Genomic DNA, 16883 nt, shown 5'->3' on the forward strand with positions numbered 1-16883 from the left:
TGGGTCGGAGCAGCCCTGGTTGGCCGAGGCCCCCAGGGTGAGCTTGCCAGGCTATGGCTGCTCCTGCCCAATTCAATGTGATGTGGAGGAGCTGGCTGGGGTATGAAGGTACTTGTATTCACAAGTACTATCCTGCTGCAGAGTTAATTAGTTTCCTGAGGCCTAACTGGGCCACATGTGTGTACACAAGATGTTTACTGTGGAGCTAATTAATCTACTCCACAGTAAACATCTCATGTAGATGCACCCAGATACAAATGAAACACAGTATATGTGTTAGTCTTAAAATGAAATACACAACAAAGGACATTTTAAAAATAGCTTTTGAAAATTGACCACTAAAATGTAAAAGTCTTATGAAATCTGTTTTTTCAGTTTTCACTTTGTTAAATCTTTTTTTAAACTTGGTGGATTTGTGATATTCCTTCTGTTTTTATTACCAGGAACTTAGATTCTAACACTGCTCTCCCACTGGCATTCTCTTTAAAACTCCTCTTTCTCTTATTTTCTTTTCTCTAAGGCAGTAGTGGAAACTGAGGGACAGGGGGGAGATGGGTGCAGCAGCCCTGGGTGCAGACAGGAGCACAAAAAATCTGATGCTGGAGCCATCAGCTGGCCACGCCACCACCATCAGCAGTACAACAGCCAACATTGTCCCACTTCCTGACACTGGCCAGGGCATATAGCTATTATGCCTCTGCTCCAAGGTTTTAATTTGTTTCAATAAATAAAAATAATGGGGCCAATCCACACCTATATATGGGGCATCATTTCCTTGTGTTTTAAACAGACATGCCAAAACGCACCATTTTGAAAGGTCAGTGCCTGTTTAGCAAAGTATTTACTATATTTTTACACTGTCCCTAAAGCTCTTCTAGTTCAAAATATTTAAATGAAAATTATTTGTGAACACCTATTTTTTCTCTTCAATTATCCTTTTATTTATATCATTTAAATGCCTTACTTCATATATTTCTAGGGTACCTATGACAGTGCCCTGATCCTTCACATATCTTCCGTGCCATCAAATCCTTGCAGTCACTTGGAATCTGCTGAAGTCAATGTGCTGTAATCAGAACAGCTTGCAAGGTCAGGAATTAATTAACTGCTAATGTTGGCAGATACATTCTGTTTGGGAAGATTCTTCATGAAAATATACATCTGATAATATATTTGTTTAAATAGCAATGAGGTGTGTGGAAACATATAGTAATCATCAGCCATGGCATGATAAAAGACAATAAACCGCTCCATGCTGACCAGAGTTTAATTCATTCCTGTAATCAATTAGAAGCATCAGTTACAAAGAATCCATGGAGAGAACTTTGAAGCTTTGTCATGCTGGATCTGCAAAGTTTTATTTCCCCCCACACAAACAAAACTTGTCAGGATTTTTTCCCCCAGAAAAGCAATTTGGGGTAGCGCATCCAAAAAAAAAAATACATTTGTAGTTCAAATAAGAATTGTCAGCATGCAAAGAAAGGATTAGGCAAATGAACAGTTGGGATTACACATCTTCAAATCTGGGCCCCAGTCCCATCACCTGACCCATACAGGAAGATCTCTACACCTACACAGACCCCACTGCCTACCAGTGCAAGGTATTAGGGAATGAAGAAAATGAACACATTTGATGGAAAAATAAGAAAGAATTCAAATGAAGAAGAAATACATTTTAGCAGAAATTTATGAACCCAATCCTACAACTCTTCTCCAGTCCTACAAAACAACTTCTAAAATTATTTTTGCATTATATGAGACTTTATTCAAAAATATAAATATTGACCACATTCCAAGAAATAAAAGGAAATAAAACTACAGTAGACACCTTCTTTCCCCAAATAGTCCTAACCTATTTCATACTTTGTATGGACAGAGGAAGCCATAATCAACATCTTAGCGTGAACACTTGCTTAACCCTGTACAAGCCCCGATGGCTCACCAAAAGCATCGGGGAATGTCTTCTAGCTAAAAGGGAGGCGTACACCCAATGGAAGGGTGGGACCATCACCAGGGAGGATTATACTGCGGTTGCTCGGGGATGCAGGGGGCCAGTCAGGAAGGCCAAGGCAGAGATGGAACTGGGACTAGCTACCCGGATCAAGGAGAACAAGAAGTCCTTTTTTAAATACGTAGAGGGCAAAAAGAATGTACCAGGTAACGTGGGGCCCCTGCAAACACGCTAGGAAATTTGGTCGTCAGACCAGATGACAAAGCTAACCTATTTAACGACTTTTTTTGCCTCCATTTTCCTGAGCAGGAACCAGATCAGCTCCCCCACTGGCCCGCCTCAGGCCCCAGAAGAGGTGCACCTAGGCCTAGGGTCAGTGAGGAACTAGTCAGGAAACTTCTGGAGGGACTGGATGTATTTAAATCAGCTGCTCCGGATGATCTCCACCCCAGAGTGCTGAGGGAATTAGCTGAGGTCATTGCAGGACCCCTGGCAAGGCTTTACGAGCACTTGTGGTGCTCTGGTGTGGTGCCAGAGGACTGGAAGAGGGCTAATGTGATTCCCATTTTCAAAAAAGGGAGGAAGGAGGACCCAGGGAACTATAGGCCAGTTAGTCTTACCTCGATCCTGGGTAAGTTTTGTGAGAGAATTATTCTGGCATATGTCCATGAGGGGCCAGCAGGAGAGATTATGGTTAGGGGCAACCAACACGAGTTCATTAGAGGCAGATCCTGTCAGATCAACCTAGTGACCTTCTACAACCAGGTCACCAAATCCTTAGATGCAGGGGTAGCAGTGGACATAGTCTTTCTGGACTTTCAGAAGGCCTTTGACATTGTCTCTCACCCCGTTCTCATTAAAAAACTGGGGGACTGTGGTGTTGACACCTACACAGTCAAATGGGTCGCTAACTGGCTGGAGGGTCGTATCCAGAGAGTGGTAGTGGATGAGTCATTTTTGACCTGGAGGGATGTGGGCAGTGGAGTTCCACAGGGCTCGGTCCTCAGGCCCATACTGTTCAACATCTTCATCAGTGACTTGGACAAAGGGGTAAAAAACACCCTGTTCAAATTTGCTGATGACACTAAGATGTGGGGGGATGTGGGCATGCTAGAAGGAAGGAATAGGCTACAATCAGACCTAGACAGGTTACGGGGGCGGGCAGAGGAGAATAGGATGGGATTCAACACTCCCTTCTCATCAGTGCAGAGGCAGAAAAGGATCTTGGAGTCATCATTGATGCCAAGATGAACATGGGCCTGCAGTGTGGGGATGCAGTCAGGAAGGCCAAACACACCTTGTCATTCATCCACAGATACATCTCAAGCAGGTCCAAGGAGGTGATACTCCCCCTCTATGCGACACTGATCAGGCCGCAGCTGGAGTACTGTGTTCAGTTCTGGGCACTGAACTTCAAGAGGGTTGTGGACAACATGGTGGTCCAGAGGAGGGCCACTCGCATGATCAGGGGGCAGCCGGGCAGGCCCTACGAGGACAGACCAAGTGACCTGAACCTGTTCAGTCTCCACAAGAGAAGGCTGAGGGAGGGATCTAGTGGCCATTTACAAACTAGTCAGAGGGGATCAGCAGGCACTGGGGGAGTCCCTGTTGCCCCAAGCACTCCCAGGAGTGACTAGAAATAACGGTCACAAGCTGGCAGAGGGTAGATTCAAACTAGATATCAGGAGGCGCTACTTCACTGTCAGGGCGGCTAGGATCTGGCACCAACTTTCAAGAGAAGTGGTGCTGGCTCCTACCCTAGGGGTCTTTAAGAGGAGGCTAGATGTACACCTTGCTGGGGTCGTTTGACCCCAGTACTCTTTCCTGCCATGGCAGGGGGTTGGATTTGATGATCTGTTCAGGTCCCTTCTGACCCTACCAACTATGAAACTATGAAAATATGAAATTCCTACATAAGACTTCCCTGAATTAATTCCTACTGAAAATAGATTAGAGCACATTTTCAGAAAACCCTCCACTTGATTTAAACAGTCTGATGATAAAGAGTCCACCACAAACATTATGAAACTGTTCTAAAGGTTGGTTACATCACAGTTAAAATGTATCAGTTTTCAAGTCTGAATTTTTCTAGCTTCAAATTTCCACCATTGCATCCTTTCAGACTTTTGTCTTTTAAGCTGAAAAGGTCTCTATTATCAAATATCAGTTGGCAGTGGTAGTCCCTCAGAGTCAAGGATGACATCTGTCATGCTTGATGCGTTCTCAGGTGGCTGAGGAGCCCGATTCTGGATACACATATTCTTTGGCAATGGGGACATGTTGTTATGTGGGGGAATGGGATTCGCAGCACCAGGTTGGTCTCCTCCTTCCTCAGCTGCCACCGTTCCACCTCAGTATTGAGTCATTGGGCCTAGAAGTGATGCGCACCTTGGTGAACCAGGTGGCACCACACTGAACAGTCAGCCGCTTGCTCCTCCTAGCCATTAACGTCTATGCCTCTGTGCTTGAGGGTGACCTTGAGTGTGGCTTTGTACCATTTCCTTTGGCTGCCCTTTGAGTGTTGGCCAACAGAGAACTGGGAAAAGAGAATCTGGTGAGGGAGGCAGTTCTCAGACATTTGGACACAGTGGCCCATCCATCGGAGTTGATTTCTCAAGAGTAAGGCTTCAATACTGGTGGATGCAGCTTCTTGGAGGACACTCGCACTGGTCCGACGGTCTTCCCATTTGATCAAGGGTCTTAATGTGGCATCAGTAGATGGTCCAGGTTTCATTGCAGTAGAGGAGGGTGGTCAGCATGACAGCTTTGTAAACCAGGATTTCTGTCAACTTCTAAATGTCACGTCCGATGACCGGTGTACCCTTGACCTGCGAGCCTGGGTCGGCACGACCAGCTGGATGCGGGTGGGGCAAGGTGGTCAGACAGGTGGGTAAGCGAGCAGAGTCAGGAGGTTTAAAGCGTATTGGTTACACAGAAAGTTTATTTTTACTTACACTACAGAAGAATGCAGCGTAGGAAGGAAGTCGTGGTTGCGCGGTATAAAAAGATAAGTTGAGCTATTTAGCACAGCAGTGTAGATATTTTGTTCAGATTACAAACTGAGTAATACAGATTTTTAAGCAAAGCATATAGGTGACTTCGGTCAGCAGGCTTTCGAGAGCTCTTGACGAGAATGGATGAGTCGACAAAATCGGATACGCCTGAAAATTTTTACCGTAGGTGGGGAGAGAGGTCAGTGACTGACCAAATCACTGGCTACGTCTCCTGGGCGTGCATGGAGATCTCCACCGAAGGCGGAAAGCTTTCCAAAATTATAGCTTGCAGGGTGGCCTGTTACAACATGCCAGGCATGAATAATTACAGGACTGCCAATCATAACTGTGAACAGACTCTGTGTGTTTCTCACTTCTCCTCAGGTTTCATGCAAGACTGACTGCACATGTGTTTTACATTTAAGCTGGGGGGGGTGGTTTTGGATACGGAACTATAATGACAAAATGTGTTATGTTAGCCTTTGACCTTTTTGCCATCAGCATCTGAAACCAAAGATTTTTTTTGACATGCCCCTTGCCGATGGCAACTTTGGTAACATCGTTTAGAATTGGTCATCTTTCTTGTCAAGTTCATAAACAATTGGCAAGCCTGTGTATACAAAACAGAAAGTGTGGTTATGCGTTTTTTGATTACGCTAAAAAGGCAAGAAAAGATACATAATATTATTAATATGAAAATAAAACCACCTAAAATAGGTATAAGTATGGGAAACAACCATTTGGAGATGTCAAAGCCAAACCAATCGAATAGATCATTTAACCAGCTTTCTTTTTCCGTGGTCATTTCTCAAAGTTGGGCGGAAAGCGTTTCAAGACTATTTAAGATTTGGGTCAAATTACCTCCATCCTGAGGGGTAAATTCAAGGCAACAGTGTGAGTCGTTTTTAAACATAGCACATAAGCCTCCGTGCTCAAGTAAAAGATAATCTAAGCCTAATCGATTGTAATACACTGCTGCTTGAACTTTTTTGAATGACTCGTCAATATTTTGGAACCCTTCAGTGACTAGGTTGGTACGGTTGGCGACAGTTTCAGTTAAAAGGACAATTTTGAACATATTCATTTTTGATCCATACATCCAGGGAAAATAATTGCCTACTTTGTCCCAAGAATCCATTAGAGTCCAGGCGTAATCGACTTGTTCGTGTGTGAGGGAGGCTCGCTTTGTACGAGAAAGACTAGACTTTCTATGAGTAGCGGTGGTGGTTTTTTTCTGACCTACTTGGAGTCCTTTTAGGCTCCACAAGAAGGTTACAGGAGTTAGAGTTTCATCAGAGGTAAGAACAGGGTATATGCTGGTAGCATTGGTTTTGAGGTTAAACCAAACCCAACCAGGGGGTAAGTGTCCATTTGGCACGGGGTAATTACAAGAGGGTGAGCTTTCTTTAATGGTCACTTTAGTAAAGTTATTGGAGTTTTTGAAGTGACTCCAAAGACAAGGGATGGCTAGGTCTGTATAAAGGACTCCTGGCCGTGGGATGGAAAATGGGCAAGGTTTAGGTTTGAAGCGCTTGCATGCACCGTTACGGCGCTGAGCGTAATCAAGGTAACTTGGTGTTTTTAGCCAAACTGGGGTTGAATTGTTAGTTTTATGACAGTTTGGGCGGTTCTTTTCCTTGGGATTCAGCGGATCATAAGTAGGACACTGAGGCCATAATGCGTGAAGAATGCTACATAACATGCGTACATTGTGTTGCATTTTTGGCTTTATTAGAGAACGGTTTCAGCCGGCAGTCCAATTAACTTGAAAAACATAGATACAATCTGCAATTTGTGAAAGGGAGTTATTAGTTAGGGTAACGTTGAGCGCCTCAAAAATTGTTATTATAGGGGTAGAACAGTTAATGGTATCGGCAGGACAATGTGGTCCAACACAGACATACGGCCATTTAAGTGTGGGGATAAATACGGAAGCACTAATAGTAAAAGGTAACCCTGAAACGTCTGCTGAAGGGAGATTACAGAGAAAGAGATTAAGATAGTGAGATATATTAAAACTAGAAGATGGTCGTCCAAGATGGGTGATAATGCTAGTGTCGGTCGCTTCGGGAAACAAAGTGGGTAGTCTATCGTTGAGTTTCCGGTTTCTTCAAAGTTATGACATTCGGTGGTAGAAACAGCCAGCAGTGTTAAAAATGAGTTGTGCTGAAGCATACACGAGACGGAGTACATGACACAGCATATGATGAGGGTTGCAATGAGTCTCATGGTGTTTACCTACAAAAGACAACAAAAAACAGCAGTATCAAGAATATTATGTAATTCATGTAACATTTTGCTCAGTGTGCCTAGACAACCAATTGTGGTGGGCTAAAAGGTGCGGGGGTCCTGTAGGGCTGTCAACATCCTTGATGACCCAATACGTGTTCGGGTACTGTCCAGAGCGAATCACTTGGCCTTTGGTCGGTGTTGGGTGTTTATCTTCTGGGTTCGGAGTTGTAACCCAAACTAATTCTCCCGGGAGAAATTTAGGTGTCCATGGCTTGACTGGGACTGGCGTCCGATGTTCCCGCAAGGGTTTGTCGGCATTCAGGCTGATGAGGACATTGGGAAGAACTGCATCCCATCCAGTGTAGGAACCTTTGTTCAATAGTTGAATTTTTTCTTTGACAAGACCAATGGTGCGCTCGACTACACTGTTGGATTGCGGGTGGTACAGGATATGATGATGCCACTGGATGTTGAAGGCCACTGCAAAATCACCACTAAGTTTGGAGGTGAAGGGCAGTCCTCCATCTGAGTGGATGATCTCCGGGGCTTGCCAGCGAGCAATTAACAGTCTTAATGCTGTGATGACTGATGGGCCGGTACTTTTTTGCAGTGGTATAACTTGCATTTGTCGTGTACCAAGATTAACAGCAACGAGTCCTTTTGGGTGTCACCTTGCTCTGGGCAAGGGACCTAGTAAATCAATCTGCCACACTTTACTAGGTTCAAAGTGTTCTTTGGCAAAGGTTTCTCGCTCTACTGCAGTAGGGTGTTTCTTTTCTTTGGCACACTGTTCACAAGCTTGGACTATACAGGTCCAGTCTTTGTGAGTTCCTTCAGACCGAGGTTGAGCCGTATCTTTGCACCAACGGCTGTGGGAAGCACTCACTCCGGGATGCCCCCAGTATTCATGTAGCCAATGAAAAAAAGGATCTTTTTCTGACAATTCAGCTACTTGACCAACAGATACTTGGGGCTGTTTTCCTTCTTGGAGTAGTTGGTCAATTTCGGCATGAACTGAGTCTGTGTCAGGGCGGTGCGACTTGGTATGCTTAATGAGTGGCGGTGGGTCAAGAGCTGTGATCATATCAAAGATGCTTTCCCAAGTTCGGACACAGAGTTCTGGGTCACCATTTCCTGTGATGATTTTGTAAACGAACTGAGAGTCCGCAGTGATGACTGGAACTGGTTGACAGCCATTATGTCGTTCGAGACAATGTTCAACAACTTTGCAGAACGCAACAAGTTCATTTAGCTGCATTGACTTGAAAGCTGTTAGGATTTCGTGCTCTCGACAGGCATGGCAATAGAATCCACATAGACCTCCATGTCATGTAGTTCCAGCGGAAGCCATCCAGGCAGGCGCTGTGGTACCATATAAGATTGAGCAATCTTGAACTTCACATGGTGCTGGTGTATCACGATGTTCCCACAAGGCAGACCAATGGTACTGGTGGTGAAGGACTAAAGCAGTCCAAGTTTTTGGTTCGCCACCAAATTCTGGATTTACTCAGTCACTGTCGATTTGGGTCAGAAGTGTCATTCCCAGGCCTAGAATGGTTCCATGGCCTTTTGACACTGGCTTTGCTAACTGTGATGCGAGTAGGACTTTCCCAACAGTTCCATAGTGGTGTTGGGCATCTTGTAGAGTGCGGTGAGCAGCTAGAACAAGATGGTGTTGGTCATGCACTGTCGCCCAAATTTGCATATCCGTATAGCCAACAGCAACAGTCAAGTCGTTGTTTAGGTTGATTGTGTGAAGCTTGGTGGTTTCGCACTGTGTGACTAGATCTTGGACGGCTTGGTCGTCTTTGGAGGTCCATGGTTTCGAAGGAAAGCAATATCCCGCCTGGCGGAGGTGCTTTTGAAGCTTGGCAAGCACTGCGAGTCCTTGGGGATGGACATAATGTTGGAGCCAATTGATACATCCCAGCATTAGTTGGAATTCCTTTTTTGACGGGGGTTTGTTATTGGAACGGTCTGTAAATGGTGAAAATATCTCGCTTGGTGGTTTATGACTCTGTCTCCATGGGCCTTTAAACTTGGTTCCAAGGAAGGTGATGTCGTCTGAAGGATCGAGGCATGACTTCCATTGGTTTACTGTCCAACCTGCAGCTGTAAGGTGTTCAAGTAATCGCTGGGTTAAAGATGAAACTGTTGAACTGTCCTGATTGAGAATAGCGATGCCATCTACATAACTGCACAGGAGAACATCATCTGGGAACTGTTGATTTTGCTTGAATTCGCTGAGACATTTATTCATGGCTTCAGTGGCAAGGGTGGGAGAGTTACAGTAGCCTTGAGGACAAACATTCCATTTGTACATTTTTCCATCGATACACATATTTAGCACTCCCAAATAATCGTCGATGGGGATGGAGAAGAACATATCCTTCATGTCAATGGTTAATATTAAATAGATTAACCATCCATGTAGAACTTTCTGATGTTTTAATGGTTGGATGCAAGAGCCAGGGTACAACTGATAAAAAAATTACACAAATACACACGACCATTTTAATATGACAGGAAAGAGGGTGGTAGTTCAATGTCTGATGATTTTTAATATTCATATTTATAAAGCCTCCAAAGTACTTGGATATTTAGATTTTTAGGGAACACAAACTACTGTTTCTTTTGTTACCCAAAACTCTGCAAGCTGTTACACTACATGATACAACAGGCCTTTGATTTTTCAGTTAGTTCAGGGTGTTTTGTGGGAAAGGTTTAACGAGAATAGATGTTCAATTTATTTTCAGTTAAGGGAATTTTAGCAGGTGAGCTAAGTATATAGGGAGGTTGGCCATTCCCAAGTGCTCATTAAGAAGCAAGACTGTAATCACTCTGAACCTGTTAATGGGGCCACAGATCCTGTTAAAACATTGCTGTGTACTCAACTTTTCATAAGTCAAATTAAGTCAGTCATGAGTACACTGCAATCATTGGGGCACCTTTAGATACTATGCATCATTGATGATCCTTTGGACAAAGTGATCGGTTGCACACATTTCCTCTCCAGGTATGAATGGCCGTTGACTCACAGGGAGGTCATTCACACCTTGACAGTTCTTGTTTTCCGTCTTGCTGGATGTCCACACACCCTCCTCACCCAGACTCACCCAGGTGGGGGCACCAGTTTAGTCTCTGACAACCCAACCATGGAACAGGCTACACTTGATTATATGGTACCAGATGTAGGCCAGGCTTCTCTTGGTCTGCTATGAGACACATTTATATAAGACACTTAAAGAACTATCTGCTATTATTTAAATAAAAGTTGGGTGACCTGTCCTACAATTATAGACCTTTTCCCTGTATTTTTTCCATTATTATTTTTTTTAAGATAATAAAATAGAAAATTAAATCTAGGTTGTCTCCAAAATCCAAGAACTACAAAACACTGAAACTCAATTTAGTTCCCTGTTCAGTGCTTTTGGAGGATGAGAGATTGAACAGAATTCTTATGAAGTTCTGCTAAATCCTACATATAGTTAAATACACACTGCCTGTAAATAATGATGTTTTGTTCCCTATCCCTTTCCATGCAGGTTTAGAAATGAAAGGAACAAGATTGTGTCAACTCTAAAATCAGGAGGGAAAAAACAGTGCAAGGAGCTGCACAGGAGATACCTGGAGCCCTTAGAGAGCTCTTAGCACAAGCACTCCAAAGCCTCTCCAAAGTTGTAGCAGATAAGACAGTGGTTGTTAATCAGGGTGGTGCAGCACCCCGTGGTGCTGCCAGATCCTTTGAAGTGTGCCATGAGATGTGAGGAAATAAGCAAGGTGTGAGAACCTAAGCAGTGAAGTGCAGGCTCAGGCCTTCCAGACCCTGGCCAGGCCCCTCTCTCATTACCCAGGCCCCTACAAAGAGGTAAGCACTATAAAGTACACATTAGTTTTGGAAATTGGGTGCCACTTGATTCACAAAAGTTATGGAGGGGTGCTTTGAATTCCAAATGGTTGAGAACCACTGAGATTGAAAGTATGGCAGGCCCCCTTGGGCATCAGAATCTGGGGAGTATAATTAAAAAATTTAAAGTCAGTTCTGCCTCCCCACCACGTTTCTGCCCTCTGTATTTTCCCCAGTATGCTTGTTTCATCCAAATTATTGCTTCTTAGAAAATACTAGTGTTAGAAAGCACAAGAAGTAATGATATTATTACTATTAAGTAACACAGAAAGAGGGATCTCTTGCGGAGCTACAAAATTCTGAAGTGCTCAAACTCATCTTAGAGCTACAATTAAGGAGTCCTCCTAAATTAGTCCTCTTGTACACTTCTTCCAGCCCTGCTAGTCTCCATAATTCTATTAAGATACCTCTTTCCTAGCAAAAACCAATGGTCTTGCAGACATATACACAAAAATATGCTTCCAAAATTTACCCAGTCTTATTGCAGGAATTCAAGATAAAGCAGCCAATAGAAAACCTTACATATTCTTCAGAGTACTGAATGGTGTTCTAGATCACAACCTATAATCAATCAAACAGTAGGATAATAGCAGCTAACAGCTATTTGTTATTTAGAGTGGGGAGTCAGTAACCCATGGCCTGAAGGCTGAATTTGGCCCATACAATGTTTTGATCTGGCCTGTAGATATGGCGTTTTGGTGCCATTTGGCAACAGAGTGTCCCCATGACACTGGGAGACAAGTGGTAATGGTGACAGAGTCAAAGTGACTTCCCATCTTCCTCCAACCTAGCATGGGTCATTCTGGCCCACAGCCAGAAAAGTCTGCCTACCCCTGATTTAGGCAGTTGTGTTGCTTCCTGTGACACAATTAAGTCAAAGTAGAATTTTAAAGTACAGCAGCTAGTAGGAGAACACATTCATCCAAGTATTATGTACTACTTCTAGAGTGGTTCCTCACCAGTATTTATCTGTTCTCCATGATAGAAAAGGTTACAGAAATGATTGTACAGAAATTGTGATACTAATATACCTTTGATTTAGCCTCCTGTTTTCTCAAGTTAATGAGATCAGGCAGAGGGAGGCTTCCAAATTAGTCTGTGCATAAGTTTACTTCTCCTACTAGTTTCAATAGGAAACTAGCTTGCCTCCAGAGGTACATTCTATTTTGCCTTGCAGAATCATAGGTCTCTCCTTTACAGACAGATCCTCTATCACTCAGGAGGCACGTAGCTCTCCATTCATTTCTTTGGAGGGTTTTAACCTCAGTTAAGGTGCCTCCATCTGCTCAGAATTCACCTTGCTACTGACACGGTAAGACAGGTTTATTGGCAGGACTCAGAATCTAAGAGAGATATCTACTTGAGAGACAGAAATGCTGACCCCCGCCTCAGATAACCAAATGGCTAAAGCACCTGTCCACAATAGACTGAGCTAGTAAATCTAATATAATAAAAGGCTTAGTGTGTCTGTCTGCCCATAACACTTTTGGGTAACCGCGCATGTGCCGCCGAGAGGGCAGGTGGCAATTGGCTGTGCAAACCAAGTTTGAGCTGCTGCTGGGGAAGTTTGTGGCAGCAGTGAACGCACCCTGGCTGCCCAAGCAGTGAGGCTTCCCCACAACTCCCTGCCTGAGGGCAAAGGGAGGGGTTATGGTGGCAGTGCTTCCACACTACCTGGCCCCAATACCCACCAGAACAGCCATCAGGGAGGGGGATGTGGTGGGCAGGGAGGGAGGGAAGTGGATGTGGGCCAGGCAGACCTGGAGTGGTTGTGGGGAGGGGCATGGAGCGGGGCCAGACCCAGAGTGGCAAGGAGGGGGAGTGGAGCAGGGCTGGGCCCAGAGTGGCTGGAGGCAGGTAGAGTGGGGCCAGATCTGGAGCGGCGGAAAGGGGGGTAGAGTGGGGCCAGAGCTAGAGCGGCAGTGGGGGGGGGAGGGTAAAATGGGCCAGGACCTGGAGCAGCGGGGGGGCAGACCTGGAACAGTGGGGATGGGGGTAGAACAGGGCTGGACCCGGAGCAGCCAGGGGATGGAGTGGGGCTGTACCTGGAGCAGCTGGGGAGGTGGAGTGACAGGGTGGATGGATGGAGTGGGGCTGGGGTCTGACCCAGCCCCACTCTACCCCTTCCCTGCCACTCCAGGTCTAGCCCTGCTCCACCCCTTCCCCCACCCCGCCCACTCCAGGCCCAGCCGGCTCCATCCCCACCCATCCCCACCCCGCATCATTCTTGATGGGCAATTTGCTAGTATTAGTATAAAAGTGTGAGTGTATAGCCCCCTGTGTGTATATGGATATGGGTTTCAACAAGATATTCTGTAGAACTATGGAACAAAAGGGTATCAGGTAGATTAAAGTGAAGGTGGTGTCATGGGTACAACCCAGAAATGGGAGATCAGGGTTCAGCAGCCAAGGCCAGCAGTGTAGGGATGTGGCCGGGTACCTGGGGCAAAGCGGAAGAGACAACTTCTGGTTGCTGCCACAATCACAAAAACAAACACATGGCTGCCAGCAGCAGCCACTATCCACAAGTTAGCACCTGGGGCAGTTGTCCCTCCTCCCCATTCCAGTTATGCCATTGGCCAAGGGTCAACAATACTAGGTATCAGTTTGAGACTAAGGTATCATGTTGGGGGTCAAGAGAGATCCATGGTCAGAAGCCAGGGAGTCCAAAGCACAGTGTACAGGCATGTATGCACAGGCATGTATAGAATACAGGCTCTGCACATGCCTGTGTGTTAAGTCAGGAAATGGGCAGGAACAAGGCACAAGCTGGAGCAAAGCAAAACAAGCCTGGGGGTGGAGTAATCCCAAATCTCAAGACTACAAACATTATTGCCAGGACAAGGCCCCAGGGGAAGTGCAAGGGGCTAGCCCATCAAGGGCTTGTGGCTTCCATTGGTTCCTTGGGTCACATGAACCCCCATTGGGACCCACACAGGAGGGCCCAAAATGGGCTAAGTCCAGTACCTAACCAACAGTTTGGTGGTGCTGAAGCCCAGGCCTTAGGTCATGAGCACTAAAGACCTTTGTTCAAGCTCCAGGGGTCCTGACGGATGGAGAAAGAGAACATAGGAACATACAATTGGAAGGGACCTCCTAGGTCACGGAGTCTACTCCCTGCTATAACAGGCAACTAGGCCATGTAATTATCTTGATATATTTTATTATTCCATTTTAAAACCAGTTGGAGTTTTGTACACATTCCCCCATACTTTTCCTGAAAGATTATTCTAGAACTTTATTCTTGATTGTTAGAAACCTACATAATTCCAGTCATTATTTATTCCTGGATAATTTATACCCAGTTGTTCTTGTGCCAACATTATGCTTTAGCTTAAATACTACTTTGCCATCCCTCATGTTTACCCTCCATTGTATTTATAGATAATGCATCCCTTCTTAGCCTTTATTTTGTTAGGAGAAACATACCAAGGATTCTTAGTCCCAGCTTGCAAATTAATCATCCTTCTTTGTGCCTACTCCAGTTTGAATTAATTTTTGGACAAGGGCATCCAAAACTATGTCTAATATTCCACAAAAGTCCTTATCAGGGCCTTGTATAATGGTATTAAAATGGACTTGTTTCTACTGGAAATCTGTCGCCTGAAGTACTCTTTTTCTCGACTCTGCCAGGGTGGTGGTTCTTATTCATACAGTGTTCAACTAATAACTTGTATGTCTTTCTCCTTCGTTATTATTTCTAATTGATGAACCCACATCTTACAGGCAGGTCTGTCCTGGGGGGGGGAAGAGGGGGGAGAGGCGAATCAGGGAGATCGCCCTGGGCACCGCACTTTGGGGGGTCCTGCAGAGCAGGGTGGAGCAGCGGCGGTGTGAAGCTAGGCAGAGCAGTGGCTCCGCATGCAGCAGCTCACTACCACCACCCTCCCACATACACCCCTGCCGCCAATGGGAGCAGCAGCTTCTTCAGGGACACAGCCCCACATAGGATGATTTACCCCTGGCCCTGCACCCTGCTCGGGTTAACTCTGCTTACAAGAGAAATTCTTGTGATTAGGCCCCAGTTACATGAACTTGCACCTTGTATCGTTATACTTCATCCTATTTCTGCTACTCCCGTTTTAGACATCATTCATGGGGGGAGTGAGAAAGAAGAGGCAGGAAGAAAAGTAATGAACATGAGAGAAAAAGAAACACACAAGTAATGAAAATAAAGGGAGATGAAGAGGAAAATTAAATTATGGGAAACCTAATATCAAAAAAGGGATGGCAGGAGTGAGATTACTTGGAGGAGAAAGGAAAAGAAATATGGAAATAGAGAAACAGAAAGTAAGTAAGGAAAAACAAGGGAGAGCAATTGATTTTAATCATTTCAAAATATTTTAAAACTAAAATTTTTACAATAAATAGACAATATTTGATGTACTACAAAATTCAGCTTCAAGCCTCTTTAATGCAGTAGTAACCAGTGTATATCTCTAGATTAAAACACAAGTTACTTCAGAGAACTGACTGCAGTTTTGGCAGATTTTGTGGGCTCAAGGGGAAAATGTGCCTTTAATGAAAGGACAGTGGAGGATAAAGCTAGTAGGAAATGTACTCCAACTCTGTTTCTCATTTTAGTGACAGTCTAATTTTTAACAATGTGGGGAGTCTAAAATAACAAAAAGATAGTAGCCTTAGACCCCCTGTACATGTTACATTTTTGTTGAGATGAATGTGTTCATCACAGCAGGAATGGAAGGGGTACTACCCATGCAATTAGCCAATTGTAAACCAGGGCCTCTGTACCTGCTGTGAATTTCAATTAAAGATACCATGCAAAACATATGTAGAACGTCCTTATGGCTGGTGTGCCATTTTATGCAACCTTAAATTGGGTGCATATGTAGCACCCTTGCTGACCACCTCATACACACAGGTTTCAACTTGCTTTCAAGCTTTCAATTTGCTAGTGCAGAGGGAACCCACAATCATGATCCCAGGCTGTCAGGATACCTGGGGCTTGAACGCAAGTCTTCCAACCTCACATTCAGAGGCCTGAGCTGCTGCAGCACCACCAGACAGCTGGCAAGAGGCTGGACCCAGCCAGCCTGGGCCTACCTATGAGGTTCCCAAAAGGGATTGTGTGACCCAGGGAAGCCAATAGGAGCCACAAGGCCCTGATGGCCACAAAGCTATAACATCCTCCCACTTCCTGCAAGGCTTTCTCTCTGCAGCAATGCAAAGAGATTCATACAAGTACAAGTATTCAAACTGAAGCTAGCTGGATGTACATCATTGGTTACAATATGCCCCCACCTACTCAGCTCACACAAAAGCTACCAGACTAGAAACACTTCCAGATACTCAGACCCTATAGACTCTTCATAACCCATTTGGTTCTCACATATCAGACTTGTGTCTTTCCTGATAACAAAATTATTTTTTGAACACCACTTTCAATTTTGCTTTCCCAAGAAAAGCCATACATTAGCTGAGGTAAATGTTGAGCAATTAAAACATTTTAGGGCATGATCAGAGCACTGATTTTGTCCTTGGGTAAGCAAAAAAAGTTATCAGCCTTAGATAACTTTTTCCAGGGAAGGATTCATTTCAGGAAGACTCCACTAAAATTACCCTATATTTGGATACAAATCTTTCCCTCCATCCTCATTAGGTACAACAAATTTCAAGGAAATCTGAGTAATCATGAGGATTTGAGAGCACTTGGAAGAGCTGACCTTTAAATAGAAGGATTTTCAACCTTTATTATAGCAGAGCTAGAACTCCACTGTAATTATCTGAAATACATAAAGAAAATTAATTTCTTATCCAAAACTCTGATTTCTCAAAGGTT

The 16883-nt window shown here is 44.5% G+C and overlaps 1 protein-coding gene across 4 annotated transcripts in view; it reads left to right on the plus strand.

Moving 5' to 3' along the window:
* Window positions 1–16883, plus strand: part of ASIP (agouti signaling protein) — a 70609-nt gene that overhangs the window by 10937 nt on the left and 42789 nt on the right. For 2 of the 4 annotated variants that reach the window (XM_090020890.1, XM_090020889.1), the window contains exon 2: window positions 980–1089. The exons of the other annotated variants lie outside the window; for them this stretch is intronic. The gene's annotated coding sequence lies outside the window, so the exon portion shown is untranslated. The remainder of the gene's footprint in view (window positions 1–979; window positions 1090–16883) is intronic. 4 annotated transcript variants of the gene reach the window in all.

The sequence above is a fragment of the Crocodylus siamensis genome, chromosome 10, assembly GCF_052110815.1.
Source record: "Crocodylus siamensis isolate JL-2025a chromosome 10, ASM5211081v1, whole genome shotgun sequence".
Lineage (NCBI taxonomy): Eukaryota > Metazoa > Chordata > Crocodylia > Crocodylidae > Crocodylus > Crocodylus siamensis.